The following is a 19317-nucleotide window of genomic DNA, read 5'->3' on the forward strand; positions in this document are numbered from 1 at the left end:
TCTGTATCCCAAAGAGATCATAAAAAAGGAAAAGGACACACATGTGAAAAAATATTTATAGCAGCTCTTTTTCTGGTTGCAAAGAATTGGGGACACCCATCAATTGGGGAATGGCTGAACAAGTTGTGGTATATGAATGTAATGGAATACTATTGTATTCCATTATGAAATTATATATATTATATTATGTTATGGAATACAATAGTATTCCATATGACAACTTCAGAAAAACCTGGAAAGACTTACATGAACTGATGCTGAAAGAAGTGAGCAGAACCAGGAGAACATTGTACACAGTAACAGCAACATCATGTGATGACCCTAAGAGACTTAGCTCTTCTCAGCAATGCAAGGATCTAAGACAATTCCAAAAGAGTCATGAGGGAAAATATTGTCCACCTCCAGAGAAAGAACTATGGAGTCTGAATGCAGATCAAAGCAAACTATTTTCTCTTTTATTTTTCTTTCTCATGGTTTTTCTGAGTCTTCTTTTACAACATGATTAATATGGAAATATGTTTAATATGATTGTACATGTAGCTTTTTTTATACATAATAATCATAAATATCATTTTGCATGCTATCTTGGGGAAGGGAAAGAAAAGGGAGTGGAAGAAAATTCAGAATTCAAAATTTTATGGAAGTGAATATTGAAAACTAAAAAAAAAGAAACAAAGAACAATTCACATTTTTAAAAAGACAGCGCAGGACTTCAGGTCTTAAACAAAGTTCGATGTACGCACACTATTACTTTATATTTCCTCATAGGAGTCGACAGTCAATGGGCTGAAGTCCTAGTCACATCGGTGTCTTACTCTCCCCTCTCCCAAATTTTCTCATCTCCTCTAATCTCATCTTGTCCCACCTAGGGCCCAATCTGCTTCTGCTCTGCAGAAAGATAACCATCCTAGGATTCTAGGGTTTCAAGCTGAAGAAGCCTTTGAAGGTCACCAAATCCAGCCCTCTTGCTTTGCAGATGATGGAACTGAGGCCTAGAAGGATTAAATGATTTCTCACTCCCAACATTTCACAGGTATTAAGTGGCAAAACCAATAATTCAATCATTAGGATGATGTAAAAATACTAGACTTCTTCCTCCTACCAGCCCTTACCATACAGCAGGCCACTATGATGTAGTATAGTAGAAAGGGCCTAGAATTTCTAGTCAAAGGACTTGATTTGCCATTTACTCCTTCTTCGACCTTAAGCAGCTAGGTGGCACAATGGATAGAGTACCAGGCTTGGAATCAGGAGGATTTCTCTTCCTGAGCTCAAGTCTGGTCTCAGACACTTACTAGCTATGTGACCCTGGACAAGTCACTTAACCCTGTTTGCCTCAGTTTCCTCATCTATAAAATGAGCTGGAGAAGGAAATGGCAAACCAGTCCATTATCTCTACCAAGAAAAGCCCATACCAGGTCACCAAGAGTCAGAAACGACTGAACGACAATCGCATGTAACCTTGGAGGAGAGGTATGGAGTGTATATGTAGATATGGGAGTCATCTGTAAGACAATGATAATGAAATCTTTGGGAGCAAATGACATCAGTGAGACAGTATACAGAGAGAAGAGGGCCCAGATATGAATGCTGCAGATCAATCAGTTCCAGCAGGAGGCCTACCCAACAAGGACTTAGAACAGTTCTGCTCACTTGAACACAGTCAGATTGGGACGGGGAGGGGAAGAGAGGAGACTTGCTCTGGCCACCTTTTGAATAAATCCCCATTCTGACTCAGAAGCAAATCAATAATCTACCTTAAACCCAAAAGGGTTACAAAATCTCTGTGCATGCTATAAATCAGGAAGCAGGGCCCTTCTGTCCCACGTCATCCTTTCTTTCCAAAGGCAAGATCCCCAATGCTACATGTGCTCATCAGCTCTCTCCCCCACACCAATTGTATGAGTAACCATTTAATCCCCATTTTAGAGATGAGGAAACTGGGCCTCAGAGAAGCTGAGTCAACTCTAAAGCTAGGGGTCTTTCCACTACGCCACCTTCCACTTGTTCTTTTTCAGCTCCCATGGTTGCAAATCCACAGCATAGTACCCTGTGACTTTCTTGGTTCCCTAGTCTAACAACTAGGCTCACAAATTTTTGAATTTCCTGTCTTTCTTCTTTCTCATACACGGTAGATTCCCCAGGCCCTTCCACTCGACATCACTTAACCTTGTCACTGACTACACATACTCCATAATACATGTGGGCTTTTCCTAAGGCATTTTTTCCAAAGGGAAAGAGGCCTTAGGTAACAACAAAAGGGCTGAGCTCACCAAAGGTGTGTCTAAAATAATAATCTTTATTTTTATATGATTGACATCTTATTTCAGATATTGAATTACCAAGTAAGAATTGTAATTAGTAATTTATAGAGAATTATATAAATTAGGATTGTTTATATTCAGTGTGTACTGGGGAGAATTCTTTAAGATCATTATTTTTTTAGTATGTAATAGCATTTTGTTCTGATAGTGCTAATTCAATGCTAGGAAGAAAGTCTGGAATAGCTGTAAAGTAGTTATCAATTCTATCCCTGATGAACCTAACAAGAAAATTGAATCTTTTCTTCATAGTCCCCATCCTTTTCACTCACTCATGCTCATGACTCCTACCATTTTGGTATCAATTGGTCAAGCCAGGAACTATGGATGAAATTTGTTCACTGTGTTTATCATCTCAGACTTAGTTCAATCAGGAAGCTATTGGATCAACAGTTGACTTTAGTGCTCTAATCGTACCTTCCCAATTAACCACTGTTTAGCTAAGCCACTGTTAAGGCCCTCTTACAAAGGGGAGCATCAGATGACACAAATTATGCCATTAGAGAGGCATGAAATCAAAGAAACAAATGCTTGATTTTTGTCAGACTCCCCCAAGTTTCATTTATAGTTAGGAACTAGAATGCTGTAATCAAAGGAATACCAGATTGTGAGGCAGGCAGGGGTGTATTGAAGCCAGGTCAAATTAGTCACAAAAGTCAATTTTTTTCATTTTTTGTATGATTATTTATACCTCAGAAGTTGGCAAACTAAATCAAGGATTGATTTATTACTTGGTTGACTATCTAGATTTAAAAGGATGGAAGAAATAGTAATGCCAATTACCCTTTAAAAGTGTATGGGGCGGGGGGGGGGGGTGTTTTCTGAGAGTCAGTTGAACATTTAACAGCACACTAATGGAAGCAGGAGACACATGTTTGAGCCATGGAACTCCCTCACTCTGCTACCATGACCAAATCTCTTTCCCTTCCTTGCTTCAGTTTCTACATCAATAAATTGAGGGTGTTTGATTAGATCTCTGAGGTCTCTGCCAACCCAAAGAATCTCTCTGGTTCTGTGACCTCTGGCCCAGCAACTCACTGTTTAATATTAGATAAATGACTTGCCCAAGTTTCCTTAGAATGAAAGAGTTGGACTGAGATCAGGGGTCTGAAAACCACAACCCAGTCTGGCCCCTGACCAACTAAGAATGTTGGTTTGGAGGAGGGCAGGGGGATAGGGTTGTTTGTTTAATAATTCCTCTCCCAAGGGCAATGAGTATACAAAAACAGGCAGTGGTGGGCCAGATTTGGCCCTTGGGTGATAGTTTGCCAATCTTTGGAATAAGTGATCTCTGAAATCCCATCTATATCTGCTGGTCTATGAATCAATGAGAAAGAGAACTAAGCAGCCTAATAATCTAATCCTATAGCTTTGCCCCTTTTTTAAGAATACAATCTAATCTTTTTTTTTTTTTTTAAGCAATTGGGGTTAAGTAACTTGCTCAAGGTTACATGGCCAGTTATTTCTTGGTGTGGTGCTAAGTATCTGAGCCCCCCAGGTCATCCTGACACTGGCGCCAGTGCTCTTACTTGCTGAGTCACCTGGCTGCCCCCAATCTAATCTTATTTAATCTTATCCAATCCAATTTAATCCAACAAATATTTATTAAGCATTGTTATCTTTCCAGTCAAGATAACAAGTGAGAGAAACATTTAACTAGTCTTGTAGCTTTTTGTTTCACTATAACAGACACATTTTTTGCAGATGAGACAAACTCATTGTGTCATTCCATAACCTACTTGAGGTCATAGGATCATAGACATTGATGTTTTTAGAGCAGGGAAGGATTTTTTTAGTTATTCCAGTTCAAAGCCTTTATTTTAGAGAAATGAGGAACCTTAGATAGAGAAAGGGGAAGTGAATTACATAAGGTCAGAGATGGTATCACAGAATGTCAGGCTTAGAAGAGACTATAGAACTCTCCTAGTACAGGCTCTACCCAAACAGGAATCTGCTCTATGGTATTCTGATAAGTGACCATTCTTCCAGCATCTATTTGAATTCCAGGAACTGACTACGTGCCAAGGCAGTCCATTACACTATTGCACAACTATTAAGGAGATCTTTTTCCCCCTACACAATAGGTTTAACTATGTTACTTATACCCAGCCTGACCCCTCCCTCACCCCTAATAAACTACATTCGATCCCAGTAGGATCAAATATAAGCTTTTCTTTGGGGCCTTTAAATCTCTTCACAATCTGGTTCCCTCCATTCTAGTCTTCTTACACCTGACTCCTCTCCCTCCACAGATTATATGATTTACTGGTTTACTAGCTGTTTCTCTTACAGTAGGCTCCATTTCCCATTTCCATGCTTTGGCATTGGCTGTGCCCCTGACCGGAATGCTCTCATTGCTTATTTCTGCCTCTTAGATATCCTGGATTCCTTAAGTATCAGCTCAAATCTCACTTTCTACAGGAAGCTTTTCTCTGTCTCCTAGCTACTAGCTCCTTCTGTTCTGAAATTACCTCCCATTTACTCTGTATATGTCTTATATGTATCTAGTTATTCACATGTTGTCTCCCAAATAGAATGTGACCTCCTTGAGGGCAGGAACATTTTTTTTCTTTCGTCGTAGTCTAAGTGTTCTACACAATGCCTGGCATATAATATGCTCTTAAATGGTTCTCACATGACATAGTCTCCAATACCATCATCATCTTGATTGCCCACCTCAAGACCCTCTTCAAGTTACCAATATTATTCTTCAGAAATCTTTCCTTCTACCATGAACAAAACCGCAAGACTTTGCTCATTGATGCCTCTCTCTCTTTGAACTAAATCCTGACACACAGACTGGTCTTTGGGGCTAGCATTAGACATCATCTTAGCCATGTTTCCAGGAAATAGTAATTGATGCTTCTCTTAGACATATTAAAGGGGTTTAACACAAATTGTCATCAAATAACAAAAAATAGGGTTTAATAACAAATATCAAGAGATTACAAATGTCTTTATGATCAACTCCTTTCTTCTCCATCCCTGTAAAAGGAATTAAACCCATTTCCTTCTGTGTGGGACAGAGACCACTACCAATACAAAGACTTAGATACCTGAAAGCAGAAATGACTTATTGCTTTCTCATGAAACCAGCTCCATTAGAGTGACACTGCAAGGGTACCCTTTCTCATGAGAAAGCAAAAAACTCATTCCAGCTTTCATTGTATTGAGTTTTTGCTTTGTATTGATTTTTTTCGTAGTAGTCTCTTTCCCACACAGTTTTGAGGTGCTTGTCCGGGATCCCCCTTCTTTGGGGAAGGATCTCCCAGCCAGTCCTAGGACAGGTGCCTGCTGGCATTTGCCAGAAGTCCAGGGAATGGTCTGGAAGCTTCCTTTCACTTTTAAGGAACGGACCCAAAGAAGGACAGCTACCTGAAAGCAGAAATTTTGGAAAGGTCATAACAACCACCACCCAGTGAAGAATTTGAGTTGGCCATGTAGGTCCTGTGCACACAGACCCAGGTAAGACAAGATCAGTGAGCCAGAACTAGTGAGTCTCTGGCTGAGTGGGAAGGGGAAACAAGGCTGATCTCAGTGAGTTGAGAAGGCAAGATTGGTAAGCTTTCTACAGAAAGCAAGAACTAGTGATCCCTCGACAAGATCTAGCCAGCCTCCCCTCCCATAAGGGGGCAAGATCAGTGAGCTATCGAAAGAGAACAGTGAGCCTCTACCCTATGGCAAGATGCTGTGAGCCTCAATGGGCAAGCACTGGTGAGCCATGGGGAAGTCCAGTCAAAAACAGGTGGTCAGCAACATAGCCCCCCTTTCCAGATGTTCTAAAGATAGCCCACTAGGGATAATATTAAGTAATTGGAACAAATTACCAAAGTATAAAGAGAAAGGCATCTAGAAGCAGAACTTGTTTTGTGTTTGGGTTTCTGTCTATGGTGTGTCTCTGTGTGTGCTGTGAGACAGTGTGTCTGTATGTAATCTCAGAACTCTTGTTAAGTAAATGAAAAATCTAAAATTTGAAGGTGTGATTTTCAAGATATATATTAACATCTACTAATTCAGAAGCTTATGGACTATCACATTCATGTGGTAAAGATTAAAGTAATAATTTTATATCTAAGGGTCAAAGGAGAAAGACATTGGATAAATTGTTATGAAGGCTAATTTGAATCTGGGAACTTCAATTCAGATTCTGGAAGTTTTCAGCATATAGCCACTATCATGGGAAGACAGTGAAGGGGTCTGAGTCTGAGGATCTTTCCTGAATAGATTTCACTGAAAAGTCATTGATAAGGAGAGAGAGGGAAGGGAAGAATCTCTAATTCTGGGGTAATTTGAGTCAAGATTTACAACAGGGAAAAAAGTGGAACATAAATTTATGTGGACTGGAACTTTTTGTAAGCCTCTCAGAAAAAGAGGGGCAAAGGGAAGGAGAAATGTGGCTCCCTCTAGTTTTAAGGTGCAGGGAAGCAGCATGAAGTTGGGGGATGATTATTTGAAGTGTAAAAGGAGGTCATGGGTGGTCTGAGTGAAAAAGATGGGGTGGAGCAATGGCAAGCCATGTGTCCTCAGGCCCGTGTACTCTTTAGCCATTCCCTCCCCCATCCTATGGAGACAATTGATTACTAAGCTCCCAGGGTTTCTGCTTGGAGAAGTTAGCCACATCTTGTTAGGTCTTTTTGATCTGGGGGAAATCTTTTAGCTAAGGAGCCAGGAGTTAATGCTGGGGCAGTTTTGTTTGGGGTCTCAGAGAGGAGACAGGATTCTAGCTTTTTAGAGAGGTTATACAGAATGTATAAATTAGTGTTAAAACAATTTTCAAATTGAATTTCGTTGTGTATATGAATTGGCTTTTGAAGGAATGTGACAAATGTAATAATGAAAGTTAATAGTTTATCTAAATGTTATTAAGAAACTGTTAAGTAACCTAGAAGTTCTTATGAATTCTGTGCAAAAGTTGCTGTGTGGCTATGTTGCTGGATTCTTATTTCACAGATGATAATCCTGGGGAAAAGATAAGAGCTATAATTTTTCAAGTCTGATTCATCTAAGGCTATATTTATGTATGTTAATTTGGATGTATGTGAAATTTATAATATTTTGGGAATTTATATTACTTAAGGATAACCAAATTAGTTTTAAGGAATTCCCATGTCTGAAGGTTTATTTTTGCTTTAAGAAGGAAGTTTTTGTTTTAAGTAGAAAGGCTGAAATTGGGTGAATATTGAATTTGAATTTAAAGATGGGCATTGATTATACTAAAGATATAGATTACTGTGATTTTTAATTATTACTAGAACCAAAAGAAGCAGTTAGAATATTGGTCCAGCATATTTTAAACTGACCTGATTATAATAGGTGATTTCAAACTGCTTGTAAACTTTCCCAGAAAAATGTGAACATGAATGGGGAACTGAAATATTAAGAAAATATATATATAAATTTGTGGATAATATTTCCTTTTAGAGGGCCAAGGGTATTACAACATAGAAATGCATAGCTATATAATCAAAAACGTATGTATTGTTATTTGGCATTAAGAAATTAATTCACTATATGGCCCTGTAATGGCAATGCAAATTTGGAAGATCTTCCCTGCCCCTAGGCTAAAATGCACCTGAAGCCTGGGGAGGGAGGCTTGTTTTTCAGTAGATACTTCTTGATTGGCCAGTGAGTCAATAAGGTTGTTACATTCTCTGAGCCAGGAGAAGGCTATATAAGCCCTGATGTGTAGCTTTGTTTTGGGACTCATTTTGAGAAGTGTTCTGTGATTTGATCTGAATTATGGGAAGCCGTTGTTGAGAGTCCCCTGGCTTTGAAAAACCCAGATGTGGAAACCCAGATGTTGACTGGGTATGGATATAATGGTTGGACAGTTTGGAAAGCTGTCTACTTGATCTGTTAATGTCTTGATAATTCTGTCTGTATATTTTGAAGTTTGGGGTGCTGACCTTTTTCCCCTGAACAAGGTAAACGATATGTGTCTGACTGATTAAAGTAAGCTTGTTAACCCATTTTGAGTTGCTTTCCTTTAACAAAGCAGATCCAAGAACCCGTATGGGCAGCAAACCCTGAGGACGTGCTTGGGGTGCTTGCTGCTACAGGCCCCAAGAAAGTTTTCTTAACTTTAGTTTACTGTTAAGAATTGTACTGTTGGAGAAACAGGGAAATAATGAATGGGAAATTCTGACTATGTGTTATAATATTTCGAAGTATTGTAATTTAAGACATCATAAGATTCCAAGGTTGTCTTTGTTTAAAAGGAAGTTTCAGTGAAATATGTGAAATTGTTAATCAAACTATCTGGAGTTATTGTATAAGTCAAGTATTTACAAAAGTAAGTTTGTGAAAGGTAATTATTGGTAACTATGTGAAGAAAATACCCTATGAATCCTCCTGTAAGTTTTGTCAATTATATGGAAGAGGTTTCATCACCAGAGAATTTAGGGATTGTGTGGTACTTAATAATATCAGGATAAATTGTAAACTTTTCAAAAAGGGAAATACTCTTATGAAGAAATGTTTCATAGGAAATTGGTATGATTTTTGGTATGAGGTAATGGGGAATAGATTAGCAGATTAGAGGGCTTAGAAGGCTGCCCTATCCATAGAATCTATGAAGATGTATGTATTAATTCCCCAGGTCCCTAAAGTCATAGAAGCTGAAAAGAAAGATTTGACTAAGTTTGGGAAGATTGAAACTGAGCAAGGTAATTGGTTATTGCTTGACAGGGAAGAAATGGTTAACCAACAAATCACAAGGGATGATTTTGTCAGTTTTTACATCAAGGAGACCATTGGGGATTGTAAGCAATGCATAATCTAGCTTTTAGGAAGTACAGACTGAGAACAGGCTGGGAGACACAAGATAAGGGAGACAAGGAAAATTTTATGGCCCAGGATGGGGAAGCAATCTCATCATTGCCCACTCCCTCCTCCTCCTCCTCCTCCTCCTCCTCCTCAGTTAAGCCCTGGGAAAAGAAAGCAGGGAGAGAGGAACCTATATTGGTTCTCATCCCCTCCCTTGATCTGAGTCTGACTCCCCCACTCCTGACTGGGGAAAAGGAACAACAGGCAGTAGATCTAAGTGCTGAAAAAACCCCTCAAGGAAGGTGGCTCCTACCTGATGGGTGTGAGGTACTGAATAAGCCTAGTATGACACAGGTTTTACAACACCTAAACCAGGGCAGCCTTTGGGTTGTCCAGAACCTGTGTGATGTAGTCTTGACCCAGTATGCATGTCCTGGAACATACACATGGGCATGCCAAATGGTCGATGGCTGCATTGTATGTCAAAGGACAAACAAATATAGCCAACACCAGACTCCAATGGGCGGGTGGCCTCTGGGTATCAGGCCCTTTCAAAGTATACAGGTGGACTTCAGTGAGGTGCCCCCAGTAGGATGACTAAGATACCTGTTGGTCAATGTATATCACCTCACAGCAGGGGTGAAAGCCTACCTTCCTTCTTGCACAGGCTACTGCCTCTAGAACCTTGTTGGAACAAATAATCCCTATATATGGGCCGGTGGAGCATGTAGACTCAGATCAATGTAGACTCATTTCACAGCAAAAGTTTTACAATCCATTATGAGAGCCTTAAAAATATCCCGGGAACTCCATACCCCCTGGCACCCTCCTTCTTCTGGCAAGGAAAGACAAAATGCTTACCCCTAGCGCTCCTTAGGATCAATCAGGACAAAGCCCCAGAGGGACATTGGCTTTTCACCCCTATGAACTTCTTTATGGTCACCCCTATCCAGCCCTCACCCTGAAAGATAGGTTCTTAGAGGATATATACAATCTCTAGCACATCAATTGTCAGTGCTATGAAAGAATTGTTCAAATACCTCCCATAGGGTTTTCAGTTCATAGGTTCTAGCCTGTGACTGGGTGTTGATCCGAACCTGGAAGGAGGAAAAGGTGACTCCCACCTGAGAAGGTCTGTACCAGATCCTCCTCACTGCTAACACTGAACCAAAGAAAGAGGTTGGACTCAGCACACCTGAGTGAAGGGACTGGTGTCAGCCTCGACCCAGTGGACTGTGATATCAACAGATCCTGGAACCTTAAAAGTGATATTGAAAAAGGGATTGACCCATTGATGACTGAGAGAATTGTAGTGGCTTTATTGTTTCTGTTGGGTGCTATACCCTTGCTTTGCATTGCTGCAGGTATTTTCTTTTGCCTCTAGCCCCTAGGCCTCAGTTCTGGGATTAGCATGTTGTTCTCCTCCCCTTAGCTGAGAAAATACGTATATACAGTTAATGGAGAGTTTTCCTCCTGATAGCTTTTAGTGGAATTATCCTACTCCCAGTGTGTCTCCCCTGTATGCTGAAAAGTCAGGATTGAGTGCCAGTCCAAGGCCACCCTGATGGGGATTCTCAAGAAAAATTAGTGGAAGAGGTCTTCTAGCAATGGTGTGAGGAGTCTTCAAGTTGTAAGAAATAGAGAGAGGGGATTGTGAGGGATGATTTCTCAGAAGTGAAGCCTCAAAAGGTTTAATGGGTTGTTTTTTTTTTTTATCATTGACCCTTGCAGAATAACATCTGTAGTTAGCCACACTTTGCAACACAACTTAAACTGTGCACACTTGCAAACTGTTGCAAAACTTCCCACCTTTTCTTGTCCTTTGTTCTTTATTGCTGGGGAAGATTCATGCAAATAGATTGTGCCCCCTGAAGCCCAGCCAATGGAATAAGGGGAAGGGGGCTAAGGAGGGGAGGGGCTCTCATTAGAGTATAAAAGCACCTTGCTTTCTGGAATCAATTTGTATTTCCCTGGCTGGCAGCATTAGAGTGACAAGGGGGTACCCTTTCTCATGAGAAAGCAATAAATTCATTTCTGCTTTTATGTATCTAAGTCTTTGTATTGATTTTTTTGGTAGTGGTCTCTGTCCCACACACTAAGGAACCTATCTTTCAGGGTGAGTGAGGAAAGGTCAAAGGGTTGTGTGGGATAGGGGTGACCATAAAGAAGTTTATAGGGGGATAAGCCAGTGTCCCTCTGGGGCTTTGTCCTGATCCTAAGGAGCGCTAGGAGTAAACATTTTGTCTTTCCTTGCCAGAAAGAGGAGGGTGCCAGGGGGTATGGAGTTCCCAGGATATCTCTAAAGCTCTCATAATGGATTGTAAAACTTTTGCTGTGAAATGGGTCCCTTGATCTGAGTCTATATGCTCCACCAGTCCATATACAGGGATTATTTGTTCCAACAAGGTTCTAGTAACCATGCAGGCAGTAGCTCGTGCAAGAGGGAAGGCTTCTACCCCTGCTGTGAGGTGATCCACATTGACCAACAGGTATCTAAGTTGTCCTACTGGGGGCACCTCAGTGAAGTCCACCTGTATACTTTGAAAGGACCTGATACCCAGAGGCCACCCTCCCATTGGACTCTGGCATTGGCTCTGTTTGTTTGTCCTTCTGGCTTCCCTGGTCAGGAAATCTAAATTCTCCCTTTCTATAAGAACCTTCTCTTTATTGATTATTGCTGATGTATCTTGTTTGCACATAATTGTTTGACTTTCACATTGACTATAAGTTCCTTGAGAGTAAAGACTATCTTTTGCCTTTCTTTATGTCCTCAGTATAACACAGTGCCTGGCATATAGTAGGCACATAATAAATGCTTGTTGACTTGTTAATTTGGAAAGAGAATGAACAGCTTAACATGAAATGTATAAAGTCTTAATCAAGTAATAAACTCCCTGAAAATTAGAATGGACAAAATAAAGTTAACAATAGCATCAGACAAGGAATACTCAAAGTCAAAAGATTGAAGAAAAAATATCTGGTACATAGTAGGCACTTGATAAATCTTTGCTGATAGACTTGCTAGAATGTAAACTGATTAAATAATAGAATAAAACAAAGAGAGACAAAATGGATAAGAAAACAAAACTCAGCCATCTTCTGTGTATAGGAAACTTTTTTTTAAAAAAGGACTCATACAAGAATGAAAATGAGAGACTGGGAGAAAAATGTACTATGCATCAGATGATTTTAAAAAATCAGGAATTACCATTATGCTATCTGACAAAGCAAACAAGAAATGCATTTAAAATTGACAAAGATAAAAATAGTTTAACTTTGGAGGGGCTACAGGAAGACAGGCACAGTACTAAATGATTGATGTATCTGTGAATTGGCCCAACCATTTTACCAGGAATTTGGAGTTGAGTTTTTAAAAACATAAGCCCATATATACAGAGATCCTACTACAAAGTATATGACCCAGTGAGGTCAAGGACAGAATGGCAGGCAGTCCTTGTGTATATCAAAGTATTTTAGTAACACTTTTTTTTTAGTAAAAATACTGGAAACAAAGTGGGTGTCCATCAATTAAGAAATTACTAAAACACTGTGATATATGAATGCAATAAAAAAATTTAGTGTTCTGTAAAAACAATAGATAATAAAAATTTAGAGAAGCAGGAGAAAAAAATTGATTCAGAATGAAGCAGAATCATAAAAACAATATATAGAAGTATATAACAATGAAAATAGAAAAATAACATATATAAACATTGATGTAACATATACATTATACTTCTCTTCCCATCAAATTCATCAACCTCATTGAATCCCATGACTTACACCTGCACTCCATTTTAATTACCCACAATGGTGGCCACATTTCAGATCTCAATATCACCCAGAACAGTGTGACTGATTGACTCTGTAACCTCTGCTACTGACTTTATTACCATAGATGTAACTCAAATAAACAAAAATTGGGGATCTTTAATAATTTTTATTTGGTCTTTTCTGTAGGGGGGAAAGCAAAGCAATTGGTGCTAAGTGACTTGCCCAACGTCACACAGCTAGTAAGTCTTAAGTGTCTGAGGTCAGATTTGAACTCAGGTCCTCTTGACTCCAGGGCTGGTGCTCTATTCACTGTGCCACCTTGTTGCCCCTAATAATTTTTTTTTTAAATGTAAAGGGGTATTGAGACCAAAATCTTTAAGAACTGTTGACCGCTTTCAAAAGACAGATAAGACCAAAATTCTACTAAGGAAATCATCCCTGGACAGACAGGAATCTCTGAAGAACGATATTCTGAAGACAAAAGGGAACAATTCTGATGAATTAGGGAGAAATGAAAATTATCTAAAGAGATCATTATGGATGCACAAAGGACTCACCAATAAACTTAACTTTTTTTTAATGTGATCAGAAAATAGAATGAAGGGTAGGTAATAGAAGAATATGAAAGCATGGCATAGTAAGAGTAGAGTCAAGAGTGCTGAAGTTCAGAATAAACCGAGACTACTTAAAAAGGGGTAGGTAGATGGTACAGTGGATAGAGTACCAGGCCTGGAGTCAGGAAGATTCACCTTCATGAGCTCAAATTTAGCCTCAGATGCTTATGATCTTCATGACCCTGCAAGCCACTTAACCCTGCTTGCCTCCGTTTTCATCTATAAATTAAACTAGAGAAGGAAATGGCAAACCTCTCTAGGATGTCTGCCAAGAGAACCTCAAATAGTGTCATAAAGAGTCGGAAACATTACTCAGCAGAGTCAATAAACAAAAAGAAGAATGTTAGAGGTATTGGGGGGAATTGAGAAGATTGATACTATCTGAAATGAACACCCTCATCTCCCCTCTACTCCTATAAATCTTTCCATATCCTCACCCATCAATTCCTTCCCTCCTGTTCCAGAAAAAGAAATTGTAACAGCCATCCTCATCACTGGGGTCATGTGTGATCTTGCTCTGCCCAACATACCTTACCTGTCAGGAATCTTGAAGTACTTTGCAGGCTCTAAAATACTATAAAAGTCCACTATTTTATTAGTATGACTGGCTTCTGTATCCTGAGGGCACAACACAGCCCAGTCCTTGATCCAAGGAGTTTTGGGGCTGTGACAAAGCACCCTTCTTCTCACTGCAATACACAACCACACAATGAAGGTCACCACAGCACTAGCACCAATTCAAAACAACTAATTGAGGAGCATGCTGATATAAATCATGGATTTTGCACCTTCTAATCACCAGCTTCATTAACTAACTTCACTGTTACTCTAGACTCATCCCCAACTGGTTTTTTAGCATTTTCCCACTCCCTGAACTCTCTCCATCCCTGCGATTCTACACTCCCTTGACACCTCAGAACAATGACCCCTCCCCAAACTTAGCTGTCTGTTCCCCTAGAACCTCAACCATAGCTCCCTGCCTCCTGCAATGTCCCACTGCAAATCTCCTATTCTTTCACTATGCCCTCTGGCGTACTTACTCTATAATTAATAAACTTGCTTTCATCTTTTGGCCATCACTGAGACTTGACTCCTTCTTGATGTCACTGCTTCCCTTACTCATCACTCTTTCTAGTACTGGATACATTTTCATTCACTCATTGGTTTTGGTGACTGGGTCAAAATACTTTTTGTTCCTCATTACCACTTCCAGGCTCTTTCTTTACTCCCACAACACAACCTCTTCTCTAAATTTATCGCCCAATGGACAGCTAGGGAGTGCAGTGAATAGAGTACCAGCCCTGGAATCAGGAGGACCTGAGTTCAAATCCAGACTTAGACACTTAACCCTTACCAGCCGTGTGACCTTGAGCAAGTCACTTAACCCCAATTGCCCCATCCAAAAAAAAAAAGGCAAAAAATAATTATCACCCAATCCAGATCCTGATAGCAATTATCTTCTGATGCCTTGGACATTCTATATCTTTTTTCAGTGAGTTCAGGACCTGACTTACAGTAATCATCTCTACTTCATTCTAAGAGACTTCAACTTATATTAGTATTTCTTCAAATACCCCAGTTTCCAGAATCTTTAATTTATTCAGTTCCCATGACTCACTCCTCCACTCCATTTCAACTACACACAACAGACATTATACCTTTGATCTCACCAGTATTCACACCCATTGCACTTCCATATTTATTTATTTATTGCTTTTTTGGAGGGCAATTGGGGCTAAGTGACTTGCCCAAGTTCACATGGTTAGCTTTGTCTTAAGTGTCTGAGGCCAGATTTGAACTCAGGTCCTCCTGACTCCAGGGCCAGTGCTCTATTCACTGCACCACCTAGCCACCCCAAGCACTTCCATATTTAAGAACTCTGAATTTGTTATATCTGATCAAAATATTTTTTCTTTCCATATCTCCCTATTCCTCATTTTTAAATAGTTAGGTTTCATCCTTACTGTGATTTCCAAAGCCCTTTATTTCTTCAGTACCATCCTAAGTCCCTACTCATGTTCTGGTTACACTCCGCTTTCTTTCCAATCATACCTTCTTGGTGAACATGTTCAACTCTACATTATTCTCTAAGTCTTGAAATCCCTTGTTGCCTTGTCCGCTTATCCTATTGCTAGTCACACTTTGCCAAATTTCAACACCAAATTATTCCCCCTATTTGTTTCCTTTGCTCTTATTCGTGTGCTGGAGGAGCCACTAAATCATGCTGACTAGATCCATTACAGATTTATCCTAACTAATCCAGACTGGGCTCTCATTAAAGAAAGGCAATCCCTACAATTCTATTCTGATTAATTCTCTGTCATACTCACCACAACACCTGTTCCAAACCATTACTTCTTTCATTACTTTCTCTCTTACTTCTCCCACACCATTCATACTTTCCACTATTTCTAGTGAGGACCAAATATTTCATTTATAAAAAAATTAAGGGTGTTCCTCAAAAGTTCCTGTTGCTCCCTTCCTCATTATCATATTCCTAAATCACCCCCTACAATCTCCTCTTTATCTGTAGTCTCTTATGAAGAAGTTACCCTTCTATTTGCTAAGGTCAACCTCTCTACATATACTCTTTCCATCTTTTCCAGCATATTGCCCCACTATCATCTTCTCTCTCTCTCTCTCTCTCTCTCTCTCTCTCTCTCTCTCTCTCTCTCTCTCTCTCTCTCTCTCTCTTTCTCTCTCTCTCTCTCTCTCTCTCTCTCTCTCTCTCTCTCTCTCTCTCTCTCTCTCTCTCTCTCTGTCTCTCTCTGTCTCTGTCTCTCTCTGTCTCTCTTTCCTCTCTCTCTCTCTCTCTCTCTCTCCTCTCTCTCTCTCTCTCTCTGTCTCTCCCTGTCTAGTAACTCCTTCACTCATTGTACTGTAACACCAAGGAAAGGCAACTTCCCAAGGTTCAAAATACCAGCATAGGTGCTCTCCATTTTATTCAGTGACAAACCAAGAACAGAGAAGATCAAAACATGACATCATTCAAAATACAGCATTTACTAAGTGTGATTCAATAATCTCCAAGTATTACCCCACCCCAGGACCTTCCAATCATTCAATCAATTACAAAGTCCCTGGTCTAAATACTTCTCCACCCCTAGGCTATACCTTCATTTAGTCCACCACAAAGCCCCTCTTCTCAAATGGAGATTAGTTTCCAAACATAAGTAAAGTACCTTCATTTGTCAATCACAGAGCACCAAAAGGTCAAAAGTTCCCCACCCCTGGATCTCAATTGAATCTACCCCAGAGTTACATCAAGTTTAAACACAGCACTTAATACCCAAATGGAGGTCTTTTCTTCATCTTGACACGAGGCAAGTTCTCAGCAATCTTAGTTCCTGGGGAGACAAGGCTCAGCAAGGCCACAAGATACATTGCCAGTCCCTTCATCAATTCATCCTCTGTCTGTAGAACAGTCCTAGAACCCCTGAAAACATTAGCAAAACCCTCTCCCAGGATTTCTGTAAACATACAACCAGAAAATCCTTCTTCAGGGCTTCTGAACCAACAGAAAGGTTCCCAGACCCCTGCAACAACAGCACTGTCCTTCACCAGTGGACAGTATTCACTCTGTCTGCAGGACAGTCTCCAGACCCCTGCAACAGCACTGTCCTTCACCAGTGGACAGTATTCACTCTCTGTCTGCAGGACAGTCTCAGGGCTTCTTAGCCAAAAGCCAGGTTCCAGGACTTCTTCAACAACAGGACTGTCTTTCACCAGTGGACAAATCTGGCAAAAGAACATCAAAACAGACAGACAAAGTACCAGCAAAACAGCCATGTCTACTCAGTCCTTGGCAGCTCAGGGGGCAGGTCTCAAAAGTCCAGGGCAATTCAAAGTGTCCACCAGCAATTCTCTTAGTCTCTCTCTCTCCACGAGGTGCTGCTTCCAAAAAAAAAAAGTTATTCTGCCTCTCACTTGTTTCTCCAAATCTACGTCACCAGCTCCTCCCAGTTCGTGTCTCTCTTTTCAAGTCAACAAGTCCATCCCACAGGTGGGATTAACAAGCTCTGGGTTTTAACACAATCAATTTGAAAAACCAAGCCAATACAGGGGGAACTTTAATTCCCCTTACTATCACACTCATGCCTACAAACATACCCAAATTTCCTTCATCCTTAAAAAAATACCCCCACTAGATTTTACCACATCTGCCAACTATTGTTTAGTATCTTTTCTCTCCTTCCTAGCTAAACTAATTGAGAAGCCCAGATAAACTACATGCCTCCACTTCCTCTCCTCTCACTCAATTCTAAACCCTCCATGATTTGGTTTCTGACTTTATCATTCAACTAAAAGTTCTGTCTCCAAAGGTACCAGTGATTTCTTAATTGCCAAATCTAAAGGTCTCTTCTCATTCCTCATCCTTATCTACCTTTCTGCATCTTTTGACAGTTTTTAAATTTTATTGCAATTGTTTGTTTATTGAGTTCTAAAAATTAACTTTTATTGGGTAACCAGGAATTGACAACCTGAGACTATACATTTGCTCAGCCTCTTTCAGATTTTAATAGGGTTTTATGGAAGAAGCATCATTTATAGAGATAAAATTTATGGTGAGCAGAATGACTTGAGGTCATTAATTTCCACCAACTTTGGACAAACTGCTCATTTCTTGGTCAGAAAAAAGTACAATAAATAATTCCAGATAATACCTTTCTACAATTTCAAGTTTGAAAGTTATTGTTCCACTATGCACAAAGGGCTATAAATAAGTGCATACCCTTTGACCCAGCAATACCCCTTCTAGGGCTGTATCCCAAAGAGATCATAGAAGTGGGAAAAGGACCCATATGTACAAAAATATTTATAGCAGTTATTTTTGTGGTGGCAAAGAATTGGAAATCAAGGGGATGCCCATCAATTGGGGAATGGCTAAACAAGTTGTGGTATATGAATGTAATGGAATACTATTGTGCTATAAGAAATGAGGAGCAGACAGACTTCATAATAACCCAGAGAGACTTATATAAAATGATGCTGAGTGAGGAGAGCAGAACCAGGAGAACTCTGTACACAATTACAGACACATTGCATCTGTGATGACTAATTCTGATAGACTGGGATCCTCTCAGCAATGTAAGCTTATAAGACAACTCCAAGACTCATGATGGAAAGAGATATCCACATCCAGAGAAAGAACTATGGAGTCTGAATGCAGATTGTAGCAAACTACTTGTTCTTTTTGTTTTGTTTTGTTTCTTCTTTCTCATTGTTCACTCCATTGGTTATAATCTTTCTTTAAAACTTGACTAATGTTTAATGTGAAGGTATTTGTAGATCCTATATTTGATGCATGCCGCCATTGGAGAGGAGGGGGGAGGAGATGAAGGGGGAGAAAATTTGAAACTCAAGGGATTGTGAAACTGAATGTTGTAAACTAAAAATAAATAAATAAATAAAGTTTTAAGAGAAAGTTATTGTTCCAGACTTATTTACTTGTGAACTAATTGTTTTTCAAGGTATCCTTCACCTTCAATAAGTAATCTAATTTCCTATTAATAAATCTATTTCTCTTATCACGTGGTTCCGGAAAAATCCTCAACTTTAACAATTCCATCTTGCTTCTAGAGGGGGGAAATAAAATTATTGTATTTCCCTTCTATTAGAAGAATAAGCCAAACTCATTTAAATAATTCAATGAACTGCTACCTTCTTCTGGATATTACATCCTCACTAGGATTTTGTGACACTGATCTCTCCTGATTCTCCTCCTACCTGTCTGACTGCTTCTTTTCAGTCTCTTGCTGGCTCTTCATCCATGGCATGACTCCTCACTAGGTATCTTCCAGGGCTTTATCTTAAGTCATCTTATCTTTTCTCTATATACTCTT

Source organism: Petaurus breviceps, unplaced genomic scaffold, assembly GCF_028583685.1.
Source record: "Petaurus breviceps papuanus isolate PSGF00001 unplaced genomic scaffold, PetGlider_PUasm1.0 90919, whole genome shotgun sequence".
Taxonomy (NCBI): Eukaryota; Metazoa; Chordata; class Mammalia; order Diprotodontia; family Petauridae; genus Petaurus; species Petaurus breviceps.